Here is a 22,310-nt window from a genome sequence, read left to right as displayed (position 1 = left end):
CTTTGGCAAGTGCAAGGCATGTTGTCCCTTAGGGAAGGTATCTGATGGGGTTAAACCTTACTGGGCAACCGGTGAGCGCCAAGGTCATCGGATCTTTTGAAGTCTCTGTACATAAAGCACAAGATTTTTGGTGGACCTGCTCCCAGCACCGTCCAGCGGGTTGAAGGACGGGTGACGTGCCCATTGCAGTACAGGCCCTGCTCTTTGTGCCAAGATTTAAAAAAAAAAGTCTCTTCTTAAGTGAATATTGTTTAATTTGGGTGTGCCTGTGAGATCTCCTGCCGGGTGTTGTGGGAGCACGTGTTTTCTGGGCAGCTTCCTGCTTTTTTCCTCTTTCGCCTTCTTTTAAACCAGCAATATCTTTAACTTGCTGAATTAATTATATCAACAAGTCATTCAGGCAGTGCTAGGTGATATTGGGTGGTGTCACACGAGATAAACCAGAAGTAACTGGCTGGCATGCCTAGCATCACTTAATTGGGAGCCCCGTTTGTTTTCCAAAGCCAGCAGCTACCCGGTGTCTTTGGGCTCTGCGCTGTTTCTGTCAGCCACGACACACCTCTAATCCGATCTAAGATTTTCTGCGTGAGCTGACATGTTGCCATGGGATTTGGAATGACTGTTCCAGACTTTTCCTGTTCTTTCTGACAGTTTATTACAAGCAGAAGGTAATTACTAACAGCAGTTTTTGTTGTACGTCATCCCAGGAAACAAAATATTAAAAGGCTGGGGGGAGGAACGACACTAAAATTTACTGTGAGTCGTGTTAGTACAGCAGAGTAGCTTCATACTGGGAAATATTTTAATCTTCTGAATCTTGGTCACGTTTTAGCCAGCCGTGAGGCTGCTGAGCAGCAGCTGTGGTAAGGTGAGACAAACAGCGTCATGGTTTAAAATAAGCCTGGGTTACATGTGATGATGTTTTGGGGTCTTTTTCTGCAGAGGGTTGATGCCTTTGTGGTAGGCACAGCGGGACAGGTACGACACGCCGAGCAGTGTTACCTTCCACTCCTTAATATTCGCGTACGTTCCAGATAAATTGTTTAATGGTTAAGAGAAGAGTTGTTAAGCGACATCTCCGGTACCCTTTGTACTCCCTTAATATGGGGACACTGTACAGCTTTGGATGAATTGCTAGAAAGTTCTGCCTTTGGTCTCTATCTGTGCATTAAAAAGGTATTCTTTTTTTCCAATTCGTAAGTGCTAAGAAAAGTATGAGCTAAAGGCTGGAAGAAAAAACAGTAGCTATATGCATAATAAAATTTCTAAGATCAAGTTGCTAGCAAATGAAGCGCGTGCAGTGGGGTTTGAACCGAGTAGGTCGGTGTCTTTTCCATGCGGTAACCACTCGCTCAGCGTGGGAGGGCAGCTTCTGGCATCAGAAAAGTGTTTCCACCTTAGAAAAAACATTGAGCAGTTGGTATATTTAAATAAACTAAAATACTTTCCTATTCCCAGTTGAAAGGTCAGTATCTTAAATATGTTTACTATCAGCAAATTGATATGATAAAGTAATGATGAAGATCAATTGTTGCCCTCATTTTGACCATTTCAAATTTACTTTGTGGTTTTAATTACCTTGAGCTTCGAACAAAAAAAAACTATTTTGAGATGAGAAAAATCTATCTGAACTGGGGATTTTCTCAAAAAGGAAGGAAAAAAAAAAGGAATGCAGGCTTTTTGGCCCTTACATTCCCTGAGAAGTGTAATTATGGACCTGAAGAACTTAACCAACCTGGTCAATGTGTGAAGGAGGGTCATGTAACCTGCCACTGCTTTAACTAGCAGTGGTGCTCTGCAGGTTGTAGCAAGGTGGGGGGTTGGTCTCTTCTCCCAAGTCACTAACGATAGAACAAGAGGGAACGGCCCCAAGCTGCACCGGGGAGGTTTAGGTTGGATGTGAGGGGAAATGTCTTTATTGCCAGAGCGGTCAGGCCCTGGCACAGGCTGCCCAGAGAGGTGGGGGAGTCACCGTCCCTGGGGGTAGTTAAAAGACGTAGATGTGGGACTTGGGGCCATGGTTTAGGAGGCCTGGGGGTGTTGGGTTGGGGGTTGGACTTGGTGATCCTAGAGGTCTTTTCCAACCTAAATGATTCTGTGATTCTATGATCTGGAGGGGCTGCTGCCTCGCCTTCTTGCCATACGCTTTGTCTCAGTGTGTGTTGGCTCCTTGGGCTTCAGGTGGGCAACCACTTTGCTAGGCCGGGGCTGTGACGGCGGTCTTGGCGTTGGTCTATGCAGAACGGTGCGAGGGAATTGAGCTGGGGGGGAAAAGCAGTGTTTTATTGTTTTCTCTGAGTATGACCATCATCACTGCACGTGAACCGATCCCACCGGTGCCCCTAACGCCTTAGCCTGGAATCCACTTGCAGTTTGGGAGGTTACTCGAAGTCGTACAAGCGTAACAGGGGGTTTCACTAATAAGATATGGAGAACATGCATGTTATTATAACACAAAAATGTGCAATTATGTCTTGATCGCAGCTCAGGGATTACTTGTTTTTAATGAAGTGAACATTGTCAGTGTGGGAAGCAATAAAAAAGAAAAAAGTTACAGAACTGGAAATTTAATATATATGATAATACACATAAATCTATTAGAAAAAGTAAAGCAGAATTAATTATATTTCAGTACCCAGAGGGTGAATAAAAATGGTAAAGAATTAAGAAATAAAAAATTCATACTGTAATTAGAATTTTGCATACTAAAATTAGAGAAGGTGTTTTCTGATGACATCCAGAATCTTTTCTAACAGAAAACCATGATGGGAGCAGGGCATGCTAATTATGCACCGGAGCCTTAAGGTATGAAACCTATACACAAGCTTGCAAAGAGGTTTAAATATCTAGTTAGGTTTACGTGTAAAACTTCTTAATTTTTCAACTTTTCATATCCAAATTACCAAAAAAAAACCCCAAACAAAAAACAACAGAGAAGCACAGCAGTACATTATTTATTTAGACATTTATAGAATAGCAAAATAGCAGTTCTGTACAAGCTGTGGGGAAGCCAAGAAGTGCTTTCACCACAGCCTTATAGATCTGCAACGTTAGGTAGCAAACAGGTATTTGACAAGGGAGAACGTGCTCGATTCCAAAAGAGCCAACCCTCGGTGTGGTGTTCGCTAGGTGCTGCCTTCCCAGCCCCCGCACAGGGTCAGGACATGGGGAAAAACACGCGGGTGATTTTGTCTTGGGCTTTTTATTCCAAACAACAACAGATGATGGTGACTCTGTCCGTCAGGGATATATCCTGGTATCCAAAGGGCAACAACAGAGGCGTCTTCCCAGCTGCTCCTTTATACCACACAAAGTTGGGCAAAGCTGCCTTTTGCAGCTCACTGAGCCTCCTGCGTTTTCTATTTAAACTATTCGGTCATCTGTTCGCCTGCGCGGCTCACCTTTGTTTCTGTGCAAGACCCGGCTCTCCTGGCTGTCAGAGCTACTCAGATAGTGGACTGTGGGCTGGATCTTCATCACTATCAGTTTTACCCAGGCTTTATCAATGCCTGAGAAGAGTTTATCGATAAATGTCTTCTGCCTTATAGGGAGGTCATCTGATGACTTCCACCATGAGACTTGTGGCCTGAGAAGGGTCTGAAGCTGAAGGACCCAGGCAGGACCTGTAATCAGCCTTCTCCGAGTAGGGCAGCGGAGCTGGGGCAGGGTCTGGAGCACAAGTGTGCTGGGGGGTGGCTGAGGGAGCTGGGGGGGTTTAGCCTGGAGAAGGGGAGGCTGAGGGGAGCCCTTCTCGCTCTCTGCAGCTGCCTGAGAGGGGCTGGAGTGAGGGGGGGTCTGGTCTCTGCTCCCAAGTCACCAGTGACAGGGCAAGAGGGAACGGCCTCAAGCTGCGTCAGGGGAGGGTTAGGTTGGGTGTGAGGGAAAATGTCCTTACTGCCAGAGTGGTCAGGCCCTGGCACAGGCTGCCCAGAGAGGTGGGGGAGTCACCGTCCCTGGGGGGGTCCAAAACCATGCAGACGTGGCTCTTGGGGCCGTGGTTTAGGAGGCCTGGGGGTGTTGGGTTGGGGGTTGGACTTGATGATCTGAGAGGTCTTTTCCAACCTTAATGATTCTATGATTCTATGATTCTGTGTTCATATCCAAAGATAAACATGTACACTGGAGATACAACAGATGACGTCGGTGGCAATGGAGCAACCATGCCGATAGCCTGGCCTGGCCTCCAGCAGAGGCTGAGAGCTCAGACCCTGCAGATAATAGCTGTGCAAGGCTGTGCAACTGGTGCCCATGGCTGGCTCTCGACTCCCTTTTTAGGGGTTGGGTGCTGTTCTTTCTTTTAGTATTGAGCCGTGTATGAATGAACAGCAACAAATTGTTAATTATTGTTTTTCAGAAATTTCATGCCACCCTGAAACTCTTCAGGGCCATTTTGAGGGGGAATTCCTGTAAAGACTCATCCTTATGGAGGTCAGGAGGGAAAGCAGGGTTAGGGGAAGAAGAGGAGGACTACACTGGCTGTTGTGGGTTAGAAAAAGAGAAGGCAAAAGCAGCTGCTTTGAAATATTTTGGCTTTTGGTATCACATAGCTCTAATTACTGTGTATTTGCATGCCTGAGCAAGATATTGGAGACACAAAGAGTCAAAGGCAACAAACATCTATATTATTGCTCTGTCTTTCAGCTCTTGGCTGAGTGGAACGTGTCAGGAAATGACAGGAGATGTGATGAAGTGAAGTGTGAAAATCCCCGCCCTAGACTAAATTGGTGCTCTACAGACAATTTGCATGCAATATGAGACTTGAGTGCCACCATGACCATAACCTGGGGATGGGGTTTGTCTGTGGCTTATTCTGCCCTGAGGTAGAGGGATATGTTGGGTTCTCTCTCAATCTTTTCAAGTACTAGCATCTGTGATTTGATGGCATCTGAAAAGTACACAAAAAAATTAAGTCTTGGGCTAACCTGGGCTGATTCAGCGGGTGATAATTGTTTGCAGTTCATGCCATGTGAGCTGAGCACACGTTGTTGTTATGAGCGGTAGTCAGAGGAAACTAAAATGTAATGTATCCTGTGCATGGGGATGAGTTTCTTTTAGTGTTTGCATAAATATGCATAAATATGTTTAATTGTAATCTTTGGAGCTAATTGGCATCCAGAATGAAGATGGTATTTGCTATATAGTAAGCTTGATACATGATTAAGAAATCATACAGTAATGATACTACTATTAGCACACATATTAATAACTAATGTTATAATTAGAGCTGCTTATACATGAGAGGGACAAAAGTCTTCAGTATTATTTGCAAATATTAATGGTAATAGGTGGTGGGTGTGGGATAAAGAACATGATTAATGTTGGATTTGTTGTCAAAATGTTTTGTTTTGATAGGCAGTGCATATTCTTACAGAATCCCAGACCGGTGGGGGCTGGAAGGGCCCTCCGGAGCTCACCCCGTCCCACCCCTGCGTGAGCAGGCACCCCCAGAGCAGGGGCACAGGGCCGCGTCCGGGGGGGTGTGAATGTCCCCAGGGAAGGGACCCCACAGCCTCTCTGGGCAGCCTGTGCCCCTGCTCTGGCACCCGCACAGGGAAGGGGTTTGTCCTCACGTTCAGGGGGAACTTCCCGTGTTCCAGCTTGTGCCCGTTGCCCCTTGGCCTGGCGTTGGGCACCGCTGAAAAGAGCCCGGCCCCATCCCCCTGACACCCGCCCTTCAGGTATTTATAAGCACTGATGAGATCCCCCCTCAGCCTTCTCTTCTCCAGGCTGAACAGACCCAGGTCTCCCAGCCTTTCCTCACAAGGGAGATGCTCCAGCCCCTGATCACCTTGGCAGCTCTGCGCTGGCCTTGCTCCAGCAGTTCCCTGCCCTTCTGAAACTGGGGGGCCCAGAACTGGCCGCAGCCCCCCAGATGCGGCCTCACTGGGGCAGAGCAGAGGGGGAAGGAGAACCTCCCTCGCCCTGCTGGCCACACTCCTTTTCATGCCCCCCAGGACACCGCTGGCCCCCTTGGCCCCAAGGGCCCGGTGCTGGCTCAGGGTCACCTCGCTGCCCCCCAGGACCCCCAGGGCCTCTCAGCAGAGCCGCTCTCCAGCAGGTCCCCCCCAGCCTGTGCTGGTGTGGGGGGCTGTTCCTCCCCAGGGGCAGGACCTGGCACTGGCTCTTGCTGAATCCCGTGAGGCTCCCCTGGGCCCAGCTCTCCAGCCTGCCCAGGGCTCGCTGGATGCCAGCACAGCCTCTGGTGCATCAGCTGCCCCTCCCAGCCTGGTGTCACCAGCGAACTTACATTAGTTACTTACATGAAGAATTGGTCTTTTGGAAAGGGGAGAGGGAGGATGGGTGATGGTGGCAGAGCAGGCTTGGGCAGGCAACAGCACAGCCCTGGGACAGGGAGGTGTTTTCTCGGCCCCAGCTGTGCCTGCTTTGGTTCGGGGCAGGCGGTGGGACGCGTGAGCCGGTGCCACCCCTGCCTGCACGCACGCGCACACCGCGCTGAGCGGCGCGAGGGGGAGCCGTGGCCGTGTGCTCGTACGATGCTGCCCGCAGAGCGCCGGGGCGGCTCTGCCTTCTCCTGCCGGCCGTCTGCGGCGCCCTTCCTCCCACCTGCTGAAATGCACCCAGCCACTTCCAGCCTTTGCTGGGGGTTTCAGCCACTCCAAATTTGTGACGGAAATAAAATGCTTTCAAGTAGGCATTTTTAATGGAAACATTAATTGTTCGATTACAGTAACTATAATTGCGTGCTACCGAAGTACTTAGGAAGAGAAGATGGCTATGTTTGCTGAAGTAGGCAGCATCTAACCATTAGAAAAAGAAATTAATCTGAACCAAAAAGCATCTTCAGTTTAGGCATAACTGTATTTAAGACTCTTTGGGACTCTCAGGTAGCTCCCGGAAAGGGTTACCAATACAAATGATTTTTGCATTAAAAATCTTTCCACTATGAGTAATCTGTTAATGGAAGCAGAAGAGCACCAGAGGTCTGGTCTAATCTGGTTTTTCTCCTCCCACCCCCCCTAACCGTGCCAGCTCTGTCCAGTGCCTGCATCCGGCAGGACACCAGTGGGCCGATGTGATGTTCTCCTGGTGCTCTTGGAGCACAGCTGTGCTCCAGTTCTTCTTTTGAGTTGCCCAGAAATTGCCTGGTGTGTCAGACCAGCGTCGTCTTTGCCTTTATTTCCATTTGACTTGGTTACTGCAGTCAGAGGTGTCCCGGCCAAGCACGCTCCCCAACCGTACTGTTCTGAAAGGAAACAAATTATCTGAAATTAATTCTAATCTGGTAAGCAGCTCGTACAGCACACCTGGGATAATGGTGGAGGAGATTCTCGCCAGCAAATACTTCCAAAAAAAAGTTTTGAAGAGACATCTAGGAGTTTTCAGAGCAGTTAAGGTGTTCACTCCTTTTTTTCCACCCCCTACTTTCCACATTTTACTCAGTAAGAGTTGTTAAATAAAACCAGAATGCGTCAGGAGAATGCTAAAACAACGAAAAAAAGGCAGCACATTCTTGCAGTGACTGTGGTGTCGTCTTGCTAGGATAACACTTAACTGATTATCATTGAAACTTTGCACCTCAGAACTGGCCTTTTTAAAGCCACCACTGCGCCAGAGCAGCTTTGCAGTATCTGCTTCCTATTGATCTGTCCACGCAGAGCTCTGCCTTCCCCCTTGCTGTCCTGCGGCCGTGTTTGTAGTGGGGGCGGTCAAAGCTCCTCGTTGTAGTGCTGAGCGCTGGTTTCCACTGCAAGAACACGGAACTACCTGAAAATATCTCAATTTAAGCCCTGCTCTCCGGACAATGCTGCACCATAAGCCAGCGTTGCAGGAGTGTGATGGTCCTGATGGGCTTCGCACCACAAACAGGGAGTGGTTCCAAACAGAAATGGGATGTTTCTATTCTGAGTTTTTAATTTGTTTTGCCTTTCCAGTTTTGAGTCTGTTTTAAGTTGTTGAAGCACGTAAGCAAGGCAGGTTCAGTGAAACGGGAGAGCGGTTTGTCCTTGGCTTCTCAATCCCGATCCCCAGGAGAGGACTGGAAAACAGCTCTTAACTCTGCTGGAGATGAAAAATTGGGATCAGTGCCAATATTACCATCTGATACGGACATATAGACCATATATTAGAGTCCTCCATTGACCTTCCCTACTGCTAACCCCTTATAGGGATGCTACTTTTCAGGAAAATTTACCCCTGCTAGGATACCCCTTTGAATTGTTTAATTACATTACCATAATTAACTGGTCTTGAAAGTTGCCCCCTCTGTTTCTCACCTGAAGAAGGACTTGAGTGCCTGTACCAGTTGCCTAGTGAAAAGCTGTTTTCTGTCTGGACATGGCAGCCCTCTCTGCTCTGGGCTGTCCTGCCATCGGGATGTTGGGGGACTGGGATGCGGTGGTGCTGGGCAGGGAGCGATGCCATGGCAGGTCACAGCCTTGCCAGAGGTCAGGATGACTTCCTTTGGCACCACTCCTAATTTCTGGTTAAAATATAATCTCTATTACACTTACGTCACCTAAAAAAAGAGTTGTCTTTGTATTGAACTTTAAAAGCTTTAAAGTCCTCAAGAGGATTGCATTCGATGTGTCCCTTCAGGGTACCATCCTCTTAAAATCATCCCGTCACCTCTCACTCCCTGTGTCTGCAAACGCACGTCTGGTTTATGAAATGCTTGTTTGCAAGTCAGCTCAGCAGAAGCTACGGACCGATTGTGGGGAAACAGAGATGACACAGTAGTTACATACCTCCATAGTTTCCCTGTTTGATCAGGATATTCTTGATCATTTCTGCTGTCTCTCACCCCCCTCCCCGTTATCAGTAAAGTAACAGGAAGAAAAAGTCCCAGTAAAGCCTGGGCACCTTTTCACCCCGCTGCCTGTACTGCAGTTCCCAGCAGCCTTGACTGTGCTCAGATCTAATACCTGTGAAATACCCATTGTTCCCAAAGTTACTGTTCCTTGCTGGCTGTGCCCTTATCATAAGCCATCGTCTTCATCTCTCTGTAACCATGTTCTGCCTCATTTCAAAGGAATCTTTCTCTTAAAGTATATTTTTTACCTTCTTAGCTTTAGCTGGGATGAGGAAGTGGGAGCCTGTGGTGGGGAGAGGGAAGGGCTTACACATTTTCCCCTTTCCTATTTCAAATGGGGCTCTCTTTCTCCTCTGCCACAGCTATTCTTTGCAAGCTTCAGTGCCCGCAATGACAGACTCTGCCGTGCCTTCCCGGAGGCTGGCTGCGCCCGAAGACTTTGAAGCGCGCAACAAAAGGAGGGTATGTCTAAGAAAGCAGTCTCATATTTTTTCTGTAGTCCATAGCCAAGATTTACCATGAATGATCAATGAACAGACTCACCACACAAATCGGGCACTCTTCTTTGTGTCCTCTGTCTGCTTGCTCTCACGGAGTTGACGACTTATTTATTTGCTAAAGAGCCAAAGGTGTGTTCTGTGTGGTGGGAGACACAACCAAAGGCAAAAGCTCCAGGAATGCAGCGATTCTTCCAGTGGTTTCCCATTAATAAAAGAAGTGCTGTTTCAGGTTGCTGCCAGCCTTCCAGAGAAATAAATGCCTGTGTGATACGATGGGAATGTGCGATGCATAGTCCTCTAATTGTTGTCTGAGTGCAAATTTGAACAAAGGGCAATACAAAGACAGCAACTCTATGAAGCAGGCAAGAGCTGAACCAGTACGATAAGGAGCAAAGGAAGAATTGAGAGATTATAGCAATTCTTGTAATAGTCTGAATAAAAGTCTGATATCTGCATGTAATTCTGATATCAACAAATACTGGCTTGCTGGAAGTGGAATTAATGTGAGAGAGGCAGAGATCCCCGCAGCTTAGCTTTCCTGCGGCGGCAAGTGTTTGGAGCTGAAAGTGATGATGCTCAGGCAGGGCTGGTATCCCTGTGTCCTGGGATGGGTGGAGGGAGGAAGCAGCTCATGTACAACAAAAGTGTTGTAAAAGACATGTGATGACCCGGGGCCAGCGGTTGTCTGAAGTGAGCCAAAGCAAGTTTCCTCTTCCCCATTTATCCATCACTGACATACACCAAGCTGGTAGCTGCTCTGCCCTAAACCCAGCTTTAAACCCTAAAACCTGCCCTAAACCCTTCTCCCAGGTGGGGGAAGGCAGCACAGCCCCAGCTGTGGTCTCCTCCTTCTTCCGTGGCTGTCCACGTGAGCTGGGCTGCCCCCGAGGTCGTGCGTGCTGCCCCCAGGTGCTGCAGGGGCTGGCGTGGTGCCTCCTCTCTCTTCTGTGCTGCGTCAACAGGACAAGGCACCGTTTCCCTGATGGGATGGAAAGACAAACTGTTATGGCTCTGAAGTCCTCATGAACCACGTGGAGGAAGACACAGCAAGCAAGGCAAATTTTTTAGAAAATAGGAAGAAAAAAGGAGATGCTGCAGGTGGGGCTGTGGCATAGGTCAGAGGGACGAGCTTGCAGTGGAGTCCCTAGAGGAAAGGGGTATATGGAGATGAAGACCCACCAGTAGGTGACAACAGTGAGCAGTTGTGAACTGTCATTTCCGAAGCAGCTTCCTGAGGTGCAGGGCTAGAGGACTTCTGCAGCTAGGCAAGCTCTTAATCTCTTGTGGTAGTGCACCTCCATTTATAAATAAACATTAACCGAGAAAGTCTAGAATCCCAGCGTCCTCCCTCTGAAGTTCAGTGTCATAATTTCCATTTCAGAGGGTGTTTTTCCTCCTCGAGGTTACATCTCGGTGAATACTCAACCCTTCCTGCGGAGCAGAGCGGTTCGGCCAGAGGGTGGTGGGAGTCTTGCACAGCCCAATAGCTTCTGTTAAGCTGTTTCAGTCCACACGAAGATGCTGTTTGTGTCTTAGCTACCTTTTGCCCCTCGGATTGTCCCCGTGCCAGGGCCAAGGCTGGTTGTCTCACCGGTCATATCTGCTACCCGTAACTGAGCTAACTCTCCTCCGACAAGCCAGTGAGAAACCTTTGCCTGTAATTTTCAGGAGGGATCTCCCGTCTGTCTCCTGAACCATCTGTTCCTCCGCGAACGCTGCTCTGAAGAAAGATAGGCTGCAGAGAGGAGAGTGTGGGAGAAGATAAAAGAGAAAAATTAAACCATTTATGAAACTTTCATCAAAGCACTGTTTATAATGCTGAAGGGAATGCTGTCTTACCTTGACACAAGCTTCATTCATAAACCTGGCTTCATTATTTTTCAGTGTTATTTCTGAAAGACTTTGTCAGCAGCTTGGCAACTTATATAGACAAGCTCATGATTTACTTTCTTCTGTGACTAATCAAAATACTAAATACGGGCATTTATGTGCTTCATATCATCGTGAAGTTTTGTGCATGTAATTTAAGTTTGACTGAGTAGAAAAAAAGTAATAAATAGTGATATTAGTCCTGCGATTCCTTCCCTATTCAGAACATGAAGCTTCTCAGACGTTATAGACTCTCTAAAATACTGCTGAAAAGTGAACAAAAAGCCTGAGATCAAATAACTTCAGTAGAAGCCCTTTGAATGATTCTGAAAGCTAAGGATGACTGTTAACATCATTAAATTGAGTCTTGATTTGATTAATGTCTTAGGAACAGGGATCCAGTTTCCATCCTTTCACACAATTTGAAGAGAGCGTGATTACCTTTTGATTTTAAAGAATAAGTAATTTTATTTACTCGCAGGGAGTAAAATTGCATAATCTTATTCACACGTGGGTACGTTCCTGTTTGCCCTTCAGCAATGTCAGTGGGCTGCACGAACTCTGCTCCTCGCTGCGGAGCTGTTGCGGCAATTGCCGTTACCTTTTTTTCCATGCTACAGCACCAAGTAGAATGTATTGCATGGTTTACAAAGGGAATATGGGAAGCGTATGGTCCCAACAGAAAATACAAGCAAAAGATGGAAGAAACAAGCCCTACCTGTTGGCCGGAGCGTGGGGACTCCCTCGTGGGCATTGCCCAGTGCAGGCACCGGGCTGAGCCTCCCCACGGGCCGCGGTCATTGACAGCAGCGATATGCCGGTGTACGTATCTCATCAGCCGTAGCTGGTTAGAAACCATATAACATGCCCGATCCTCTGTTGACAGAGCGCTTAAGGTCATGTGTCACTGATCGGACAAAGGCTGAAGGCACAAACACTGCACAGGGCTGTTTCTAAGGTCAGCAAAGACAGATGTTCTCACCCGTGTCGAGCACAGCCCTGAGCAAGGAGGGCATAACCTGTATCAAATGGGTTTTGCTTTGGAGGGATTGTGCTTCAGAGACGCCCTCGGGGGCACGGTTCTCACCTTGATTTTTCCTGGAGGCACTGCGTGTCCTGCCGTGGTTTGGCTCAGCAGGAAACTGAAGTTCTTCAAAGGCAGGTTTTATTTTGGGAAGTTAGGTGCCCAAACAGCTTGTCTGAACCTGGCACTCAGGTAGCGTAAGTAGAGGGATAAGGCTGATCGACTCCCCCTTATGACCTTACATAGGTATAAGTCAGAGTCCACTGAGTATATGTGCTGATAGGCGTACGCATATGCAATGCAGACCAACAAAAGTGCACGTTTCTGCTAGCCAGTGCAGCACATGGCCATTTTCTGATGTCAGTCTGTCATCATCCCTTACGGCAGAATCGCTGAGGTCGGCCAGGACCTCTTGGGATGATCTAGTCCAACCCCCTGCCCAAGCAGGCTCAGCTGGGTCAGGTTGCCCAGGGCTGTGTCATGCCTTGCCTGGATTTGGTGACTTGAATTCCTGTTGGCATACTAAGCCTGTATCTGGTAGTGGCTCCCAAACTATATCCTGTGGAACATTTATTTTTCCCCAAACTTTTTATTTGCTTTCTGGGAAGAAAGCACATAGCAGTTGTCAGGCCAGACTTGTTTTGGTTTCCAAAAGCTGAAGCAAGAAGAACTTTCTTATTCTGTTTGATGAAAAGTAATAAATACATATGTGTTCTAAATATTTTATGGGAATAAAGTTATGTTCTCTTAATACATTAGTAGCTAATACTGGCGCAGCAATTCTGTAGCCCACCTGCCATTTCCCTCTTCAGATGGGGTTTGCGCTGCTGGAAGTGCTAAAAGCAGCCTTTGCTGAAAGCCTGCGCTGCCCCGTGGGACGCGCTCAGTGGTGCAGCTGAGTGCGCTGCTGGATGCGTCCGCATCGGCCGGGCAACAGCGCTGGGCCGCCCTGGAAAGTGAAAGTGAGAATGGATCTTTTATAACCCAAGTTAGCTCCCTGCTTTCCTCCTTCCTGTCTTAACCCAGCAAAGGCTGTCCTTTTTCCCAAATAATGAGTGACTTTGCAGTGTTTCTAGTGACTAGCAGGGTATGAAACCTTGAGCTGCTGTGTCCATTCTGCTGTGCGGGACCTTGGATCGCCTGAACTTGTGCCTCCAAACAGAGGAGGTCGGATGCCAGAAGGTCACGCATTCCGAGCAAGGTCTGTGTATTACCGCTGAGTGAAGAAAAAGGGAAAATCATGGCTTTGAGAATGGAAGATGCTGAGGAAAGACCCCAAGATCTGGGCTGATCCCTCTTCTGCCAATGGGGAGCAACAGGCCATCTCGGGGGATGCCGTGATCGCTGGTGGGTCGATGCTGCTGGCAGCTATCTGCATTTTCCTGTAGGTTATAGAGGCATGCTGAGAATGCCGTGTTTCTCACTCAGCCTCCTCGGCTAGCTTCCCAAAGCTGCCTGAGAAGAGTCCTGGCCTGGAGGTGCCCATCTTAATGCGCTGCCTACTTGTCTTCACCTAGACTATGGCTCTGTTCTGGTTTGCGTGCCTGGAGAAGGTCTTGGGACTCTGAAAGGCTCGATACCCATTTTCTCTGCACAGCTTTGCCCTCTTCCGCTGATACCTTACAGCCCGGCGTGCTCTGGGTGGATAGGTGGTGCACCTGGGTTGTCTCACAGGGGGACAACCAGCCTGGGAAAGCAGCCGTCTCCTCTGGCTGGTGCTCCAGCAGGCTGTACGATACCCAGGCTCTGCGGTACCTTCTCACTACAACGTGTTAGTGCAACGGCTTTTGTGAAAACTTAGTCTTTCTACTGTAGAAAAGGTGGACTTGTCAAGTTTCACTTTTGGATAGAGTTGGGTGTCGTTTTTACTTTCCAGCAGCTGATCAAAAGTATCTTCAGTAGCTATGCAGATGGTATTTACAGCTACAGATGCTTTGCATCAAGAGTACTCATCCTCCCCAGGGCTGGGCCCAGACAGACTGAAAGCAAAACCAAGACGTCATTCTAAGACTACGTTACACAATGCATTGACAATCTGGGGAGACTTGAAAGGCAATAACATGGTTTCACTGTTTCTGAAAAACTGCAGACATTTCTATTAGACAGATGCTCACAGTTCTGCAAGGCTGGACACTTTTATTCTTTGTACTTTCAGACTTCTACATAAAGGCTAGTTCCAGCACAAGAAATTGCTCCTTAAAGAAGAAAGGATAAAGCAAGATAAAGAACTTCAAAGCAGATACCATTACAATATATCTAGAAAGTAACAAGAAACTATGAGGTGGAATCTGCTATTAAAATCTGCTAAGATTTTCCAGAGAGAACACATTTATCTTATCGACAATGGGGCCGAGCAATTTCCTAGTTAATGCGAGTGAAATATCCAACGAAAGGCAGGGGCTTTAATAGGCAGACTTGTTGCTTGATAGTTTCAGATCTCTACATGGGTTCAGCAGAAAAATATGTTTTATTGTAAAAGGTATAAAACTGAAAGTTTTATGTCACCTTAGGAAACTTTCTAAAATACTTTGCTTCTTCAAAGGGGATCTGGAAGTTCAATGGAAGTTTAGAGATGACACAAGCTCTCATTAGGAATTGGCCTCAAAGTCTTTTCTTCCATCAGTGGTTTTTAAGACTCTGGCTAATACAAAACCGGTAATAAATTCATCTCCATACATTGTAGTTAGAGCAGAAAGAGGAAATTAATCTAATAACCAACGAAAATCCCTTTGGATGTAGGGAAGGACAGTGCAAGTACAACTGTAAAGCTTTTTTCCTCTCTCATATCAGTCCGTGGTTTTGAATTGCTCAGAGTCGCAAAGCTGGTACTAGCTTGAGCAGGAGGTCGCACCGGTGCACAGCTATGGGCTCATCTCTGCAAGCGCATCACCAGCCTCATCTGGCTGTTATGGGAATCGAGTCACTCCGGGTTGTCCTTTTCTTCATGTTAGCACCACTGTGTGTGCATAAATGAAGGCGTCTTGGGTAAGGTCATGTTCAATAGCCTTGGCAAGCACAACCAACAGATCGTGACGCCGCCGTGAGGGAAAAGATATAGAATCATGGAATCATTAAGGTTGGAAAAGACCTCTGGGATCATCAAGTCCAACCATTAACCCAACACCACCATGTCTCCTAAACCATGCCCTGAAGTGCCACGTCTACACCTCTTTTAAATACCCCCCGGGATGGTGACTCCCCCACCTCTCCGGGCAGCCTGTGCCAATGCCTGACCACTCTAATTTAGTAGTGTATGCTGAAGGCAGGTTCTACTGTCAGCTTCATTTCTTTGCTGGGTCATTCCAGCGACTGTCCGTCTCTCTTGGGGCAGTGGAGCCGGGTTGCAGGAAGCTGGCTGGAAGAGCAGTTTGGCTGCAGGGCACCTTAATCGGGGAGGACTGGAGTAATTGGGGACTCTCAGTATGATACTTCAAAGACCATGAAATATCACACAGTTTTAACAATGGTGATTCCATGATGTGTAACAGCAAAGGCTTCCTCCAACTTGGATTACATGCCAAGGGGAAGACAGGCCACCTAAATTTATAGGCAGTTCTCTAAGCTCTATCCAGTTTTCCCCATACCTCTGCTGGGGGAAACCCAGCAAGAGCAGCCAGAGCTCAGTGCCCAGGAAAAGCACGTGGCTGCACGAAGAGCACCCGCAGTGCAGCTGTGGGGAGCCCCATTTCCATCTCACCGCCCACCGTGTCATGTGTGAAGCTTGTTGGGATGACGCACTTTTTTGCTGGGTGCTTCTACGGGCATCGCTTGGGTGAGGTGATGCACGGGAGATGTCAGCTCTGTACCTTGAAGCGCACTGGTTGATGGTAACTGGTAGCTTTGGCACTTTACGGGGTCAAAATGTGCCGGGAAATAGAAAGCTAGAAAAAGTCAGAAACTTGTTTCAGCAATACCAACCAGGAGTCCGGCCCGCCCGTCTGGTTGTGAAACTTTGGGGAACTGCAGTGCAGCTTTGCCCTTGAGAGATGGAGGGGGGCAAAAAAGAAACCTTTCCCTTCCAGGGAAAAAAAATAAATAAAAGAAAATAAAAGCTCAGAGACAGATCTGGAAACAAACGAACCAACCTCTTTACAACCTCTAAGAGCTTTGGGTCAAAATGGTCGCAGCATGACTCCTTGCAGTGAATTGGCAGATGGAGTTGTTGGAGGAAACTGCAGAGGTAAAGGCAGATGGAAATGCAGCTCGCTTCGTGGCAGCAGTTTGCATCTTGCGACCATTAGTGTCCTAATGCTCCATCCTCCTCCAGGCTACAGGTCATACAGTGTTTGCTTTCGGACAGCTATAGGCGCATAATCCCAGGTAATTCAAGTAGCTTAGTTTTGTTAATGGTTTTCCTTTAAATTAAAAAAAAAAAGAGAAAAGAAAAAAGCTAGAAGGGATGTCAGAGGCAGTGGGTTTTCATCTGCAGCGTGCCTTCGGCATCCACGCCCTGCTGCAGCAGCTTCGGCGCTGTGAAAGGCACCTGAGCGAGTGCTTTCGGGTGGCGCCGTCGGTGTGTTGCAGGGTGGCGACAGAAAGGCACCTGCTTCTGCGCGGCACCACTCGCGTAATTCACTAGGGTCTTCCCGCCAGATCTGAGTACTAACCCCTTTAGCCTGCCTTCTCCTTGGGCACCATCAGGATCACACACCCTTTGAGTGGTGAGCTGACTTTGCGTACGGAAACTGTTATAAACGTACATTTTGGACAATCAAATGTCACAAATATCATTTGTAGCCAAAGGGTAAAAGTCTGGTGTTAATTACATGCTGCTTTCTGCCCCTTGAGTGTGTAAATGGTAATATTACATACGCGTGGGCCGTGGAGCAAGTTTGAAGTGATGCCATGTGAGACAGAAACGGCAGCGTCAGTCCCAGGCTGCACAGAAAATGTGATCTTGGCGGACACGATGTCTGATGTGGGCAGCGACCTTCTTCCCCCTCTCCCCTGCTCGAATTGCCTCTGCATTTTAAGTACAACATCACCATGCTCAAGACTTGAAAGCAGTTTGTCTGCTCTCTGGTGTGGGCAGGGCGGGAAAACAAGTAGTTTTAGAAAGAAGGCAGGCATCAGAAAATACAGGGAAAACATTATTAATATTGGATTCATGAAGCAGACACCTTCAGGAGGATTTGCAGCCTCCGAGAAGCACTCGAGCATGCCATCACGCCTGCCTTCCGTCACCGAGCGTGCTGCAGCCCCTCTGCGTGCGTGACAGCTCACCGGGGCCGGCACTGCTCCCGCCGCCGCGAGGAATGGGCGGTTTGCTGGTCACTTAATAGGGAAATTGCCTCCAGGCAGATAAGCATTACAGCTCCCATCCCAAACACTTGCTGTTAAATTAAGACAGTAAAAAGAGCTTTTCTTCTCTGAGACGTTACAAAACAGAGGTATCTTGTGAGGATTTAGGGAACTGAGAACAACAAAGCAGAGCGGGTCTCTCTTCTGCCACCCGCGTCCTACTCGCAGGCGAAGGAGACGAGGGGAAAAGCTTCCCGTTGCGCGGGCTGTTCTCCACCGCCGCGCTGGGGGCCTGGAGCGGGGCAGAGGGCAACCGGGATCTCTCTTGCCCATTGCGATGCATGTTTTACCTGCCAGTGACAGACCAAAATCTCTAGTTCTTACAGAGAAGAAATTAAAGGGTAAATTGGTTGCCACGTTCAGACCTCGGCTTTCTGCTTTTCCACCCAGCTGGAAAATTCTGGCATGCCTTTTCTGAATGGAACCAGTTGCCAACTCCTGTTTGCACTTTTCCAGCCAGCAAAGCGCAGGGCTGTGCTCTTCTCCCTCTGCGCCGGGAGGGATGTGCTGCATCTGCTCAGCTGCTCCTCTGGAGGCATGTGGGACCACCTGCAACCTCAAGTCCCCCCCAGCACACAGGGAGCGCACCAAAGCCTGACGTCTGAATAGGTTTTCTTTTGCTTCATGGTTTTCTGTACCTGATTTTATGGGCCTAACAAGGCACGTACTCTTGGAAAGCAGTTTCTGTTGGCTGTGGTCATGCTTGAGTATTTATCCTTATGGAATCACCAGCTGGCTCCTGCTGACATCTCCAGCCCTTGCTAGCTGAACTCCACTCGTGGTGGTAACTCAGTTGGGGTTGCTGCAACGTTACGAGGGAAGTGCCTCGTGGGGCCCACTCCCATCCCCAGCTGACAAATACAGCAACAAATCAAATCTCCGGAATCACTGGCAGAATATTGCTTCTCGCTTGGTAGATTTAGCGTGTGGCATTGCTTTTTGGGAACAGCTCCGTGATTGTTCAGAAGAAATTAGAAATCAACTATTTTAAAGTTTTAATTCCATTCTGGGTTTTTTTTTTCCCCTCCTTGTCTTTTCTCCCTGCATAGCTGCACAGTGTGGCTGTGTGCGGAGATCCATAACGACATTAATAACTTGTCTTCATACTTCTCCGGTGCCTGCACTGTGACAGCTTTCACACCTTGCAAGTATTAATTTATTGGTGTTATTATAGTGCCCCACAGTGTGCTCGGCACATTCACCACGTGTAATGAGATGCACCCACCTCTGGGGAGTTTGCGGTTGAAAGATGCAACTGTGATGTGGACGTATGTGCTCCGGCAAGGTGAGACTCTGCACAGACCTCCCTGTCGTGGGCTCCCGAGGACGCTGCGGGGATGAAGGATGGAGGATGAAGGAGGATGAAGGAGGACTCGGGTGCTGCGCTCACCTGGATGGACGGGAGCGGGTGATGAATGGATAGGGCTCTAGCCCCGTTACCTGTTAGCCTGATGTGTGGAGTAGGTGATCTGACATGAAATTATAACTTCTTGATATTATAAGCCAGAAGAGAGATTTTCCTCCCTCTCCCTTCCTCCCAAGCCATAGCAGATTAGAGGGTTTGAGTCCTGTGCCCCAGATTCAGCTCTGGGGCAGCGCTCCATATTTTTCGGACATACGTGGCTGTTCTGGTAGCTCTCAGTGCCTGGCTGTCATCATAACATTATATTCCACGTTATTGGGCAGTGCTGGATCACTGCCTTTCTCACACAACCAGCCTGTATATACTTCAGTTTTTATATCTGTCCCGAAGCATGAAAATCAGCACCTTCTACAGTGGAGGTTTCGCATTGCCCCGCCTGCTCTGTCGCCACCAATTATTTTTCCTTCTAACCAGATCCCTCTAAAATCCTGTTTCTGTGCAGAGCTTTTACACCTGCTGCTACAAAGAACGTGTTTGCCAGCTGGAGCTCAGGGAACTGAATTTCAGGTGTTTTGGCCTTGCGCAGTCTCTGTTGTCACCTGCAGTCCTTCTGCCGCCGCTCGGGATAGGGACCTGTTCCTATCTGCTTGGCAGGACGATTGATGGCATTATGCATGTGTCAGGGACCTCCTTTATGAAATGCTTGCTTTCTTTTACTTGCGGCGATGAATTGCTAATAGACCTGCTTCAAGATTATTACGACGATAAGAAAAATGTGGTTAAAAAGTAGGCGGGAGACGGAATCTGCAAAATGTAAAGGGGGTTGTGGATCACAAACTCTCTTTTTCCTTCACAAATTGAGTTTCACTTCCACCTCTCCAGGCAGCAATCGGCTCAATCCAACAGCTGTTTTGAAGGTTCATAGTACAGTGGTTTTGTTCTCTGTATTTTTGGGTTCGTATACTTGTATTTCAGTTTTGCTCACGGGGATGGCCAGAACACTCTGTTAAGCTTGGCTTGATTCCTCTCCTTGACGCCAACGCAGATCTGCTGTCCCTCGTGTCAGTGCAAAACTGGGCGTGCGGAGGAAACTGAGATTTCCCAAATTTTGCCATTGTTTTGACTGGATAAATCGGTGTTCCTTTGAATTATTCAACCCACTTTGCATAACTAGCTTGTCTAGCCAACACTTGGCACCATCCAGGGGGCGAGTGGCATCCAGCTGATGGAGCAGCTGACAAATATGGTGTTGGACTCAACCTTCAGCTGGTGTCATCCCTGTGGATACTCGAGGGGAAGCTGGTCTAATTTTTTTTGGTGATATATAACCACTTCTACCTCTTCTGTAAATGTAAGCCGGCTTCTTCTTGCTTGCAGATTTATAGTTCTCTAGAGTTATAACAAAATTTATGATCTTATTATAAAATACAACCTTTGTAGTATGCTAAACAGATGTCAGGTGCTTGCTGCATAAGTGAATTTACAAAACATTTAATAAACCAACTGTATTTAAGTTTGAACTGGAGAAAAATATTGGTTTTGATCATAATCAATCATGCACATTTCTAGCAGTGTACATACCATGCTGCTTGCAGAGGAGCCTATTCATAAAACATAATTAACCTTGCAATCCATATGTATATCTCATAATTTTAATATAATGGGGTTAAATATTAGTTGGATTAGTGGCATCAGAATTCTCAGAAATATTCCTCCTATATTTTACAGCGTTTATAAACTGCAGAGATAACAGGTGTTGTGAAGTATTGCAAGTATTCAGAATAAGCCCTGAATGACCTCCAATTTAAATTTAAGTTGAGACCGAACAGGGATTTTAAATGTCAGAATGGCTGTTAAGCTAAAATAAAGAAAAAAAAAAATGCAGCATTTGGAACAATTGAGGACATCACCATATTTCTGCCTTGGGCAAGTCAGAGTGAACTTTCCATCAGCGGAACTGAATGAGCCTGAGCGCTGCCTGCCCCGGCGCTGGGTGCCGGGAGGTGGTGCAGCCGTCGCCTCCTCTCCGTGGGAGCAGGGCTGCCTCGGCGCCCGGCGTTGAATCGTTGCGGCCATCAGCGGATGAGCAAGCAACAGGGGCGCTGCCAGGGAAGCTCCGGTCATAGCTGAAATGCGTCTGCCGCCTTTTCCGGCTCCTTTTGTTGGAGCAGAGGAAGCGGCGCCGCGCAAGCCCTGCTGCTTTCATGGCGCTGCTTCTCTGTGGCTTCCAGGGCACCTGGAGAGTGCATTTAGTGCCTGACCATGCAAAGTTTTGGATTTTGTGGGCAGATTTGCTGCTCTGTGAGTTTCTGCTGGTAAAACGTCACTGCTAGTCCAGAGCAAACACCAAAATCCTGTGCTGTAACCCCGAAGTTAAAGAGGTCTTGGGGAGGAGTGGCTGGAGAGCTGCCCTGCGGAGAAGGCCCTGGGGGTGCTGGCTGACAGCCGGCTGGGCATGAGCCAGCAGTGCCCGGGTGGCCAAGGAGGCCACCAGCCCCCGGGCTTGTGTCAGCACTGGGGTGGCCAGCAGGAGCCGGGCAGGGATGGGGCCCCTGTGCTCGGCCCTGGGGAGGCCCCACCTCGAATGCTGGGCTCAGGGTTGGGCCCCTCGGGACAAGAAGGGCCTGGAGGGGCTGGAGCGTGTCCAGAGAAGGGCAGCGGGGCTGGGGCAGGGTCTGGAGCACAAGTGTGCTGGGGGGCGGCTGGGGGAGCTGGGGGGGTTTAGCCTGGAGAAGGGGAGGCTGAGGGGAGCCCTTCTCGCTCTCTGCAGCTGCCTGAGAGGGGCTGGAGTGAGGGGGGGGCTGGTCTCTGCTCCCAAGTCACCAGGGACAGGACGAGAGAAACCGGCCCCAGGCTGCGTCAGGGGAGGTTTAGATGGCTATTAGGAACAATTTCTTTACCAAAAGGGTTGTCAGGCACTGGCACAGGCTGCCCAGGGAGGTGGTGGAGTCTCCATCCCTGGAGGTATTTAAAGGAAGGGCAGACGTGGTGCTTGAGGATATGGTTTAGTGGTGGACTTGGCAGTGACAGGTTAGCGTTTGGACTCAGTGATCTTAAGGGTCTTTTCCAACCTTAATGATTCTGTGATTCTATGATTCTTGAGGGCAGGGAGGAAGGAGGGTGACCCCAGCTGGGATGGGGGACGAGAGAGCTGCTGCAGCACGACGGCAGTTCTGGGGTGGACGGTACCTGGCTCATGAGCACCACGCGCGGTTCAGAGCTGCGTCCCCACAAGCGTACGTGTGAACTGCCCTGTCCCCATCACACGGAGCCGTGGGCTGCCCTCCCGCACTGCAAGGGATGGACAGAAGTCCCAAATCACCACCTTGGTGCCTGGCAGTGGTTTGTGTCACAAACAGAAGAGCAAAAGACCGGACATTGCTGGAGGAGTGGAAAGCAAGCAGAGAAACCTTTTCTGAAGGAGAGGTTGGTGAGCATGTCAAAGAAGGGACAGGATTTAATAAAACACCTGGGAGTGAAACG

General features: G+C 48.5%; 1 long non-coding RNA gene across 1 annotated transcript in view; it reads left to right on the top strand.

Annotated features, from left to right (window-relative positions):
- Positions 1 to 22,310, top strand: part of LOC142062237 (uncharacterized) — a 365,718-nt gene that overhangs the window by 127,419 nt on the left and 215,989 nt on the right. Inside the window, exon 4 of the long non-coding RNA XR_012662407.1 lies at positions 9,133 to 9,232. This is a non-coding gene — a long non-coding RNA (uncharacterized LOC142062237). The remainder of the gene's footprint in view (positions 1 to 9,132; positions 9,233 to 22,310) is intronic.

The sequence above is a fragment of the Phalacrocorax aristotelis genome, chromosome 9 (genome assembly GCF_949628215.1).
Source record: "Phalacrocorax aristotelis chromosome 9, bGulAri2.1, whole genome shotgun sequence".
In the NCBI taxonomy this organism is placed as follows: Eukaryota; Metazoa; Chordata; class Aves; order Suliformes; family Phalacrocoracidae; genus Phalacrocorax; species Phalacrocorax aristotelis.
This window is presented reverse-complemented; position numbering and strand designations above follow the sequence as displayed.